General features: G+C 43.7%; 1 pseudogene; it reads right to left on the bottom strand.

The window, feature by feature from the left end:
• Window positions 1–3,996: 3,996 nt before the first annotated feature.
• Window positions 3,997–6,604, bottom strand: LOC139002124 (AP-2 complex subunit beta-like; annotated as a pseudogene).
• Between the last annotated feature and the right edge of the window lie 6,114 nt (window positions 6,605–12,718).

The following is a 12,718-nucleotide window of genomic DNA, read 5'->3' as shown; positions in this document are numbered from 1 at the left end:
AAAGTAGGTTTACAGTTGTGTGTACATGGAGTACATGAAACATAATGTGTTTTTATATTCTTATTTATTAACTAAAGGCCCAGTGCACAAAATTTGTGCATGGGTAGGGTTCCTAGGCCTGGCCGGCTATCAGGCCCAATCAGGGCTTTCTGGCTTCTGGCCAGGGCCTTCCTTCATTCTGCGCTACCCCCTGGTGGTCAGTGCACATCATAGCAAGCAATCAGTCTCCCGGTTGAATGCCCATGGGGACAATTTGCATATTAGGCTTTTATATATAGACTAGTAGCCCGGTGCACGAAATTCGTGCACTTGGGTAGGTGGGGAAGAAGGGGCCTCTCAGTCTGGCCTTCACCCTCTCTGATCTGAGACCCCTCAGGGAATGTTCAACTACCTGTTTGTGCCCACACTTTTAACAGATAACAGCTCCATTGTTGTTCTTTTCTTATGCTTAAAACCATTGGAATTTGTAGGTATTCAAAGTGTGTATACATTTTGGGGGGACACCCTGTATATCTCTAGTCAGTGGTGAAAGAAACCAACAGCAGATTTGGAACCCCCAGACAGGGAACCTTGCTCATTCCCCACATGTCTCCCCACTTCACTTTCCACCTTCGAGGGCAGCAGGAGAATCAACATTTTCTCTCTTTAATTAGGAAAAGCACGTCATGTCACCCGCTGCCCGGCAGGAGTGCTCTAGGCCCCAAGCAAGCAAGGCTCAGTCAGGGCAGCCTTCACTCATGGGTGCTGGCACCCAAAGTGCACATTCCTCTTCTACAGTCACCCCGACTATCCCACTGTTTCACTGAGAGGATGGAATTCCTCTCTGCCTCTGGGCTCTTGATCTTGAACACTGACCGAAGGCACCTCAGAGAGGGCCGCCAGCACCCACCAGGTGTGTCTGTCTGCACCTGCTCCTGCCTCAGCACCTGCATTAACTCCCCAGAGGTGATCTTGTAGCTGCACTGGCCTCCATCGGAACAGGGCATCACCACTCCGCCCTCTCACTGTCATCTCACAGGCACCCACCCTCAGCACCCAGAACACCCAGACACTCTCCAAAGGACGTGAGCGCATCAGAGGGGATGTGTGCACATCCTGTGGGGGTGTTAGGCATGCCGGGTTGATGGAAGTGCGGTGGAGAGGCGGGGGGAACTTGTGCACGCCTTGGTTTGCAACTGTTGCAGGCGCTGGAGGTTGACAGCGTGCTGGGGGATGTTCGCATGCCAGGGGGGATGTGCACACCAGAGGCCTCTGGCTTTGCAGATCCGCAAACCCCCGTGGTGCGGCCAGGAGGACGTCAGTGTGGCCCGCCACGGTGGCTGTCCCTGCAATCCTGCACCTTCTGGGCCAGGAGGCGGGTCTTGCACAGTCACTCCTGGGTGCTGATGGCTGCCTCCCCGCCGTGAAGGGTCACGTTTCCAAGTCCCGGGACTGTGCACAGCCTCAAGCGCTGCCCTCCGCCTGGCAGGGTCACGGATCAGAGTCCCAGGACCGTGCACAACCTCAAGAGCTGCCCCCTGCCTGGCAGGGTCACAGATCCGTGTCTTGGTCCCGTGGACAGCCTCAAGCACTGACCCCCACCCGACAGGGTCACAGATCCAGGTCCTGGGACAGCGGACAGCCTCAGGCACTGCCCCCCGCCTGGCAGGGTCACAGATCCGGGTCCCAGACAGCCTTGCCTGCTGCCGCCTGCCTTCAGTATGCAAATTAGCCGCCATCTTGTTGCTTCAGGGTGGGGGTCCCCACTGGGGTGCCTGGCCAGTCTGGGTGAGGGGCTGAGGGCTGTTTTCAAGCTGGTGGATGACTGAAGCTCCAAACCTCTCCTTTTTTTTTTTTTATTCTGGCATTTATTTACCTTCTATGCCTGTCACTGGAGCTGAGAGCCGGCTCTCTCTCTGAGGCTCGGCTGCTGAAAGCAGGTTTCTGGCCTTTGTTTACCTTCTGTATTCGAAACAATGTTGTGGTCTTGCTGGCTGAAGCCTGGCTGGCTAAAGCCGGTTTCTGGGGTTTTGTTTAGCTTCTATATTTGTTACAGTGTCTCAAACTGCAAGCTCAGAGGCCGGCAGTGCAGGTGGGGAAGCTTGGCTTCCTCCGTCACTGAAGCAAGCAAGCCTCCCTGTTCGCTTCAAGCTGCCTGGCTGCCAGCCGCCATCTTGGCTGGCAGTTAATTTGCATATCTGACTGATTAGCCAATGGGAAGGGTAGCGGCCGTATGGCTAATTACCATGTTTCTCTTTTATTAGATAGGACTAGTGGCCCAGTGTACAAAATGTATGCACCTTAAAAGGGGATTAGAGGAAATACTTTAATATTGCTAATTGCCTTTTCTCTATAGTAGAAGTGTCAGAGATGAAAGAAAATTAGTAAAATGTATATGAAAATCTTCCTCCTGTGAGAGTCTGGGGCATGTTGCAGGACCCAGAGTCAAGTCCCCCCACTCACAGTGCCTCAAAATTGCACGAGACCCAGACCCAGCCGGCCCCACCCCCATTGGGTAAGATCCAGACCTGGCCAGCCCCACCCTTGTCAAGCCCTGCTGGGCACAGGGCACCACCTCAGGTCCCCTGTCATGCCTCGCTGGGCGGGGGGCACAGCCTCAGGTCCCCTGGCCCGGTGCCGGGCAGGGGAAACAGCCTCAGGTCCCCTGCTTCTGTCCAGAGCCACGCAGCCGCAGGTCCCTGCTGATTGCTCATTAAGGCTTGTTATGGGAACTTAGCCTTCGCTATGGGCACAGCCATCTTGTGTTATGGAAACTCTGTCCCCGATGTGGGCACCACCATCTTTGTGATGGCATGACAGTCAATTTGCATATTCCCTCTTTATTAGATAGGATTATATTATTTTCCATACAAAGAATTTTAAACCTAGTTTTTCCCCATCTTGTATACCACAAGGACAAAGAAAATTTACTAATGTTTTGCATAGCAGAGGCGATCAGGAGAAGCTGTTTGGGAACTCCTGGAATAGGAAGGATATTTTTTGACTTTTACTTATGATTAAAATAACAAAATACATTTCAAATGTTATTGGTTACATGCCTAGACTTTTAAATTTCAAATCTCTTGCTATTGTTTTTGTTGTTATCTTACTAGCAATGCTATTTAGACTGATTTGCTTTATTGATACCCAACTCATATTTTTCTCAAGCACCAGCTTTAAATTTATTATATAATAAAATACATAATATGTAATTTAATACATAATTATAAATAAATTAAAATATAATATATAATAATTAATTATAATTAAATTATATAATATATAATCCTGCTTCCAACACACTTAAAAACTTAAGCAATATAAATAACATTTAACCTAATTTGCTAAAAATAAATAGCCAATCTTATGAAAGTATTATAATTGTTTAAGAATACTAAACTTTTGGAGAGAAGGAAGTATAGGTTAGTGCTGTGTTCTCTAACCTTTTTTTTTTAGTAACACTTTTTCCTGCTTTGATATTTTTTGTCTTTTTTTGCTTTTTTAGAAAATGTATTTTTATTGATTTCAGAGAGGAAGAGAGATAGCAACATCAATGATGGGAGAGAATCATTGGTCTGCTGCTGAGGATCAAGCCCACAACCTGGGCATGTGCCATTGACTGGAATCGAACCTGGGACCTTTCAATCCGCAGGCTGACATCTATCCACATGACTTCTATCCACTGAGCCAAACAAGCTAGGACTTTTTCTGCTTTTGAAATGAGCTCTCAATTACAAAATATTAAACTACACTCATTGGCCCAGTATGGACAAGCCCACAAGTAAGGACAGACAGCAGCAGCAGGTGGCAAGAGGTGGGAAGTGAGGTGAAGCAGTGGTTACAAATGTTTACAGGAAGCTGCCCAGTGGGCTGTGCCCTAATATTAGCACAGGTTAGAGTAGTCACTACCTTGGTGGGTGGCCTCAGTGTATTTGGGTTCAGATTCTACATGGTAATACAATTTCTTCCAGTTAAGAGTTTTTGGTTTGGAGCAATCATAAAGTGGCCCAAAGTCTATTAGTTTTTCAAAATGCTGTCTTAGACCTGATAGATGCACTGAGAGACTTCAGGAGCTCTACATTTCAGGGATAGATTATACCTAATTGGGATTTCCTGGCTGGTTACATAGCTCGGCCAAGATCCAAATGTCGTTAGTACAGCATGCCCTTCCGTATTCCCTTTGGCAATAGTATAAATGCTGTTTTTTTGTAACTTGCTGGAAATAACATCAGCTTTTAAATGACATTCTTTAATCTGAAACTGAAGTTCATTTTCATTGGGAATATCCTCCCATGCTGCGAGGAAGACTTGGCTCTCCATTTTGTCATCTTCTACAAAATGCACATTGAGTGGGATGAGATGACTGAAGTAGAAGGCATTAATGTTGTCTTTCACAGCCACCTGCAGGTTATTCAGTGGTTCCATATTCATGACTGGGCCCAGGTGTTGAGAGGCAGGGAGACATCAATGCCCTGGTCTGGCACCAGAGGGTATGGATGGCCAGAGGAGTGCTGGGGATGACACCAAAGCTATTCTTGTTAAACTGGATTGTGAAGTCTGTAGCAGAGCTTTGTTGGTGTAATTAATTTCCATATAGCTGTGCCCTCGGGGTGATGAGTAAATGTTCCAGAAATCTCCAAGCCTTTATCCTTTACTGCAGGCAGCAAGACAGCCTCAGGAGCCACATACCCAGCAGGTGGCATGCTTATGCCTGTTGAGTTCAATAGATCATCCAGACCACTGCTGACCATAGCAGCAGTAGGTGAAGGAGCAAAGGTTTAGGCACTGGTGATGGAATGAAGGATTGTGCCACCAGAATATCTAGTTCTTCTCTCAAGAGATCCACGGCTCCTTCCTACATGGAGGATACCTTGGCACATTGACTGAGGGACCAAGGTCAAGGTTTAAAAGGTAACCCAGAAGGTCACCTTGATAGAGGATATCCTGAGGCTGTTCCAGGTTGGTGGCAGTGGTGGTGCCACGAGGGCTCTTGCACCTGCATCAGTGCTCCCATGATGTATTGGCACGTGCTTGCAACAGATTCCATGACTTCGTTTCACAAAAGCATTGGGAGGCTTGTGGTACTGTTACAGAAGACTGGAGAAAAACCAAGCAATGCCCAGAGAAATGGAGTTACACTTTATTATTATTACACCGGTGGGCTCAGAGAAAAAGATGTCTTTCAAATTCTGAACCAAAAACATGGAGGGAATTTTCTCTATTTATACTTTTTCTAGTTCTTTGTCTCCTAAATTTGGAATGAGACTTCGGGCCTTCTGAGAAAGAGGCCTGTGTGCTGGGAAGGGGCCATGAGTCCATATCTCAAGGCCTGGCCTGGCGTCAGCACTGACATCTCTGTCTGGGGCATAGTTTATGGCCTCTCTGGAATGGGAGTAGTCTTATTTTCCTATTATTTAAGCAAGCAAGTATTTACAGAAGCCAAAATAGCAGGGTTAAAATTTCAAACACCAGTTTTTATATAAGATGGAGGTTATTATGCTTCATTACACAGTAACCAAAGAACCACTGTGGCAGATTCGCTCACCCAGCAGAGTTGGCTCAATATTTGTCTCCTCAGAGATCAGATAAGACTACTTCTTTGGCTCTGATAGGGTTCATTGAGGGAAGCCACCAATAAATATCTCGAAGCTCAGAATGACTAGAAACCCGTGTTGCCACATTCAAGACCTGCTGTACCAGCTCCTGTGTTTCTGATGGCAATAAGCAGAGTTGTTGGGTAACAACTCTAGGAATTTCATTAGGACTTTTACTGCTGAAAGCACCACTGCTGAGTTGGATGAGATAGCCGGCAATTACCCACTCACAGATGCTCTGAGCCTCTCTGTCATCTTTAGGATTGTAATTGGACAGGCAGTGCAGGAAGAAAATCTGTCCCCATTCAGTGCACTCATTCAGGGCTATCAGCAGCTTATTAATTTTCTATGGATTCAGTTCTAGTAAGTTGCTGTTTGGGTAAGACTCACTGATTTCAAGTAACACAGCTACAGCACTAGCCATCACTATTGGATTTAAATCTGCTCTGAGATCCTGCAGAGAACCCAGAAATCCCTGGTGGTCCACGATTTGGGCATTGATATAATGGAGTTTTGCCACACAGACTACTGCTGTTTTCTGAACATAGGGATCTGTGTCTTTCAAGCACAGCAAGGGGCTCACAGAGAGATTCTGTAATCTTGTCCACTCAGTTGCACCCCATGGTTCTGACTGCCAGGGCCAGGACTAGAGGATTGGGATCTTCACAGTCCTTCACAACAGCTGTTGATAGCCGTGATGGCCATGCCTGGCTGACTGGGCATAGTTCATCAAGCAGAGAGATAGGCTACATCTGGAGAAGAAAGCTAACATCCTTTCCTGCAGTCAGAAAAGCAGTCACTTTTTTCACAGCCTCCTTCCTCTTTTCTTTCTTTCCATTGTTGAGTTCAGCTTTTAATACAAAGAGGACAGTGTGTGTGTGTGGGGGGGGGAGTGGGGGGGTGTAAGGGCAGGGGGTGAAGGGGAGCTATGGGGGAAAAGAGGAACAGCTGTAATAATCTGAACAATAAAGATTTATTTAAAAAAAGATTTCTCCTTTTTCATTGGTTGTGAGGTACTTGGAGGCCGTCATGGTGTTGGATCTTTAATGTGCACCCGAGGCAAGAGCGGGGGTGGCAGAAGCAGCCAGAGAACATGTAAGTGCTGTAATGGTTTCCTGCATGTCAAGGGTCCTTGAACTGTTTTTTGACTATACATTTCCCAATACCAATATTTTTTAGTGCAGTCCAATGTATATTCATAAATAAATTAATGTATTATATGTTATAAAGAACATTCAAAAATAGACTTAGGAAATATATTAATATTTAAATATAATGTATTTCATTTTAGCTGATATATTGATATGTTTAATAAGAGCATTATTATTAAATATTCTTTATTGTTTTAGAAAACTTTTTTTCAGAATTTTCTTATCTAGCAATTCAAAGTTCTGGTTCTGTATTTTGTTTTAATTCTGCCTTTTTGGAAGGAAAAACCTCACAAAGGTATGCAGATTAAAATGAAAAAATGTATAAATGGCTTAAAAAATTTTAATTGTGACACCAATTTTTCTTTTTTTTTTTTACAATATATTTTTATTGATTTCATAGAGGAGAGGAGAGGAGAGGAGAGGGAGATAGAAACATCAATGGTGAGAGAGAATCATTGATCAGCTGCCTCCTGCATGCCCCTATTGGGGGTCGAGCCCACAGCCCATCATGCGCCCTTGACTGGAATTGAATCTGGGACCCGTTAGTCCACAGGCCAATGCTCTATCCACTGAGCCAAACCAGCTAGGGCTTGACACTAATTTTTCAATGCTGTCCACATACAGACCCCAAATTTACTAAAACTCTTTTTATATAGGATAGAAAACTTTGTTTTCAAGCTGTTGATTGGACAGCTATGATGACATCACTTTTTCAGCAACCAAATGATGGAAACATTTCCAAACGCACATTTTCAAAATTCCTTCTCTATAGCACAAGTTTTTGCTTTTTATTAAATGACGATTTCACTCATTATTAAAGTGTTACTTTTTCCTCAAAAAGAAAGATAACATTAATATATTTTTTAAAAATCTGCTGAGCAGCATGCTATTCATAGCAATTTTTCATTACAAGAGAGGTCAATAAATTAGGAACACTTGTCAGTTGCAGAAGAACAATGTGTAACATGCCCAGTTTAAGAACTCACAAGTGCTTTATCATGAGATTACTAGAGGACCTCTATTTTCAATGACTCTTAACTGCTGGCTACATAATAAAATCACTTGGAGCCTTAAAAAACAAGCAAAACAGAAACAAATGAACAAACAAAACCCCCATCCCAGCGGTTTCTAGGCCCCACCCCTAGAGGAGTCTGATTGAATTGCTATGCAGTGGGACACAGAAGGTGGTATTTTTCAAAAACATCCCAGGTTATTCTCACATGCAGTCAAGATGGAGAACTATTGTTATGTTTAGGACAAAACTTTCCTTGAATACCTCCTGTATCATGACAAAATATTTTACATATTCTAATTAAGCTAATATAATCCATAAATTCACTTAACTGAACACAAGTCAATAGCAGTACATTGCAGCATCCAGGAGGAGAAAGACTATGGCTGCCATGTCAAACCTTCTGTTTGGGTGAACTTGTAAACGTGTACTCTTCTCTTTTGTGTTTTTTGTGTTGTGTTTTTTTTTTAATTGTGGTAAAAACAAAGCAAGTAGAATTTACTGTCTTAATCATTTTGAAGTGTGCAGTTCAGTGGAGTTGACTGTGTTTACATTATTGTATAACTGATCTCTAGAACTTTTTCATCTTGCAAAACTAAAACTCTATACCCATGGAACAACAACTCCTCATTCCTTCCTCCTCCCAGCACAGGGCAATCACCATTTTATTTCCTGTTTCCATAATTTTGACTACTCTTGTTATTTTATCTAAATGGAACCATATAGTATTTGACCTTTAGTGAGCCTCTACTAACTAGTTATGTGGACCTTGCTTATCTTGTGACCATCTCAGAGAGGGAGGGGTGAAGGAAGAGAGCTTTGTTTATAAACTATTAAATATTGATTACGATTATTTTATTTAAAATATTTTTATTGATTTCAGAGGGGAAGGGAAAGGGAGAGATAGAAACATCAATGATGAGAGAGAATAATTGATCGGCTGCCTTCTGCACATCCCACACTGGGGATTGATCTCACAACCTGGACCTGTGCCCTAACTGGGAATTGAACTGTGGCCTCCTGGTTCATAGGTCAATGCTCAACCACTGAGCTACTCCGACCGGGCCTTTTTCTTTTAAACAAAAATTTATAAATGAAAGTTCTAGCATTTTCTATCTCCAGTCCAATGGATGGACTTGTATAACTCACTGTCAGTGTCCTCCAGCCAGAGACCACCAGGAGGTAACCTGGAGTTTATTACTCATCACAGCAAGGGGGAACACACACTATGGAACAGTGGCACGTTTCAGTAAGAGGATGTTAAAAAGGCTTTTAATAGGACTTGGGCTTTGATGGGTGATTCTGAAAAGAGTCTAAGGAAGCAGAGATTCACTCTACAAGGATGCTGTCAGGAAGTGAGGGTAATTCTATGATTGTGTATCTGAATGAATCTTATCTGTAGACAGGAAGAGGATAAAGCTGTACTTGGCAAAGAAGCAGCAGAAACTCATACAATCCAGGAGAGAGGGCTGTTCGGTATTTTGGGAGTTTTTCCCAGGGCCCATATTTGGGTCTGTGCTTAGACAAAATTATGAAGAGGCCCTGTTTTGTCTCATTCTATTGTGACCTTGTTTCTGATGCCGCTCTGTGAGACTGTGAATGTGCCACAGGAGGAAAGCCTGGGCTAGCCGCTAAGTTCAGTCCAGTCTGTGGTACCACTGAGACCTAGCCCTGAGTGTCAGACCAGTGCCTGGATTTCAGGGCCAACTGCTGTCTTCTCCACTACTTTTGTAGATATGGAGGTTTGGAATCAGGGAGCCTGTGATTCAACCTCAGTGTCACCACTAACCAGCAGTGTGATCATGGGCAAATGCCTTACTCTCTGTCACTTTCCTTTCCTACCTGCTGTCTATCTCACAGTAACATAGTGAGCCTTAAAAGAGATAAAGCATCGAGCGTGCTGAGCAGATTAATTCTTACAGGGGGAGAACTCAGGTTGCAATAATAGCTTCTTTTTAGCTCTCTCTCATGGGAGATTCTTTTATTCATTTAAGAAACAGTTATTGGCCCTAACCGGTTTGGCTCAGTGGATAGAGCGCCGGCCTGCGGACTCAAGGTCCCAGGTTCGATTCTGGTCAAGGGCATGTACCTTGGTTGCAGGCACATCCCCGGTGGGGAGTGTGCAGGAGGCAGCTGATCGGTGTTTCTCTCTCATCGATGTTTCTAACTCTCTATCTGTCTCCCTTCCTCTCTGTGAAAAATCAATAAAATATATTTAAAAAAATAAATAAAGAAACAGTTATTGGCCTTGGCCAGTGTGGCTCAATTGGATGAGTGTCGTCCTATGCACCAAAAGGTCACCAGTTTGATTCCCAGTCAGGGCAACCGATCCATGTTACTCTCTCTCCCTCTCTCTTTCTCTCTTTAAAAAAATCAGTACAACATATATATATATATATATATATATATATATATATTTTTTTTTTTTTTTTTTTTTTTTTTTTTTTTTTTACAAAGGGGTGACTACCCTGTGCCAATCACTGTGTTAGGTAACTGTGCTAGGTGAATAAGACCTACAAGGCCTCTGCCCTCACAGAACCTACAATCCAGAATGGGTTTCAGACAATTAAGTGGACTATTAAACAGAGAGTGAAGGGCTCTGGGAAGGGGGTCTACGGGAATCCCTAAAATAGCTTAGCAGGACTGGGCAATGACCTGTAGGAGAAAGGGATGTTTACGCTGGTATCTAATAGATAGACAGAAGTTATCTGGGGAAGAATGCTCCTGGTACAAGGAGCAGCATAACTTAAAACAGAAAGTGACAGAGCATGGCACAGACTGTTTAGTGGGAAACAAACTAAAAAACAAGAACAGAAACAAGAACTTTTTAAGTGCACCCTATATGAAACAATTTCTTTTCAACTCTTGCACGCAATTTTATGTGGCACTGCAATAGTAATTGTTGCTCATTAATTAATTAATGATGATACAAGGCTTTGAAAATACAAAGTGCAGTACATTTGCTAACAAATTGATGATTAGCATGATTGCTGTTTCAATTTAGCCTCTGTTTACTCTCTGCACTTGGACTTCCAACTGTCTGCTTGCCTTCTCGCACCAAAGACAGCTGCTTCACAATAGGCTTGGTTTGGTGGCTATTTTTGGCCTTTCATTCCCTTGGTTGTGAATGAGGTTAGGAATGACTAATAATGGAAAAGAAAAAAGTGGTCTGAATGACTTCCAGAGTCCTTTCCTAATAGTCATTCTGCAATGCTTATTCCCCTCCCACTTTCTGATACACTAAAATCTGGCTAAAAGGATTGGGATTCTGTGTGGTGGGGGCATCTGATGAAGCAAATGTATCAAGGACTATTTTTGGTTATATAAATATATACATTTTCTTGATTGGGGTCCACCAAATAATACAACTTCTTGTGGATTCCACTTATTGCCTCTACTATGATGCATAATTTCTAGAGAAATGACTAAGTGGAATTCTAGCAGTTTTTATCTTTACTAGAGGCTCGGTGCACGAATTCGTGCACCAGTGCCACCCCTCAGTCTGGCCTGCAGGATTGGGCCAAAACCAAATCTCTGACATCCCCAAGGGGTCCTGGATTGTGAGAAGGTGCAAACCAGGCTGAGGGACACCACTGGTGCACAATCAGGACTGGGACGCAGGAAGTTGGCCAGCTGGGGAGGGAATGCAGGAGGGCTCCAGGGCGTGTCTGGCCCATCTCATTCAGTGCTGATCAGCCAGACCCCAGCAGCAAGCTAACCTACCAGTTGGAGCATCTGCCCCCTGGTGGTCAGTGCACATCATAGCTAGCAGTTGAGCAGCCTCAGCATATCATTAGCATTTTATGCTTTGATTAGTTGAATGTAAGACCGGACGACCAGACACTTAGCATATTAGACTTTTATTATATAGGATACTTGATTTAAAAAAATCTCATTGTTATCATCTTCTGCCATTAAAAAAACTCCCGCCAAAAACTAGCTCTGATGAGTTTTGATTGTTGGTGAACATCTGAAAGCAATTAGTTTGTAATTAAACACTATCAAACATGTTCTTTGTTTCTGCAATGAAAAACCAGGATAAACTGATATTTGGGTGCAGAATTCTATTGGTAAGAATCATGTTGGTTTGGTTAGTAGGCCCAATTTCATCAAAATGTGGGCTTTCACCCAGTCTAAAAGAAGTTTCTGGTGAAATATTCTCTGTGGTGTGTAGAAAGCACTCCTCAGTTGTCCTATGTGTCATGTGACTCATACACTTGGTTAGCTGCCTAGATAAGCGGATGGGAATTTGGCTTGGAGGGGATGCACTAACAAACCTCGGCCTGCATATGGGTGAGGACATGTTTCTGTTGCACATTTTGAATCCTTGCAGCTATCTTTTGGCCTAAAGTATGGTCTCTATCATCAAGTGCTTACTTCTAGTAGGAGAGAAAAGACACACTCACAACTGTATTTATATTAAATTAAGTGGGTGGTGACAATGCAGTATGAATGACATAAATCTATTCTGACAAAGGAGTAGGGAAGGGAGAGATTAGCCTGGCTGGATAGTTTTCATGGCAGAGTTGGCTTTCAAAATGGGCCTTGAACAATAGGGGATTGTGGGTGGGCAAAGGAAGAGCAGACCAAGACTTGGCAATGGCAAGAGCACAGAGGAGAGATAACAATAGATGTTCAGTCCTGACCTCTTATTAGGAAGGGCCCCGATTTTCTTGGAATAGTTCCAATTTATACTTTCAGACATATGATAACCGTGGTAGGCTGAATAATGCCCCTCAAAAATGTCTATGTCCTAATCCCAAGAACCTGAGTTTGTCACCTTGCATGGTAAAAGAGACTGGAGAGATGTGATTCGGTTAAGGATCTTGAGAGGGGAGATTATTTTGGATGATCTGGACTGGCTCAATGTAATGACAAGAGTACTTTTGGCCCTAGCTGGTTTGGCTCAGTGGATAGAGCATCAGCCTGCAGACTGAAAGGTCCTGGTTTCAATTCTGGTCAGGGGCACATGCCCAGGCTGT

The sequence above is a fragment of the Myotis yumanensis genome, unplaced genomic scaffold (genome assembly GCF_028538775.1).
Source record: "Myotis yumanensis isolate MYYU_CA2020_CCGP unplaced genomic scaffold, mMyoYum1.0.hap1 SCAF_2, whole genome shotgun sequence".
NCBI classification, from domain to species: domain Eukaryota; kingdom Metazoa; phylum Chordata; class Mammalia; order Chiroptera; family Vespertilionidae; genus Myotis; species Myotis yumanensis.
Note: the sequence above shows the minus strand (reverse complement) of the source record. Positions and strands in the feature narration are given on the sequence as shown.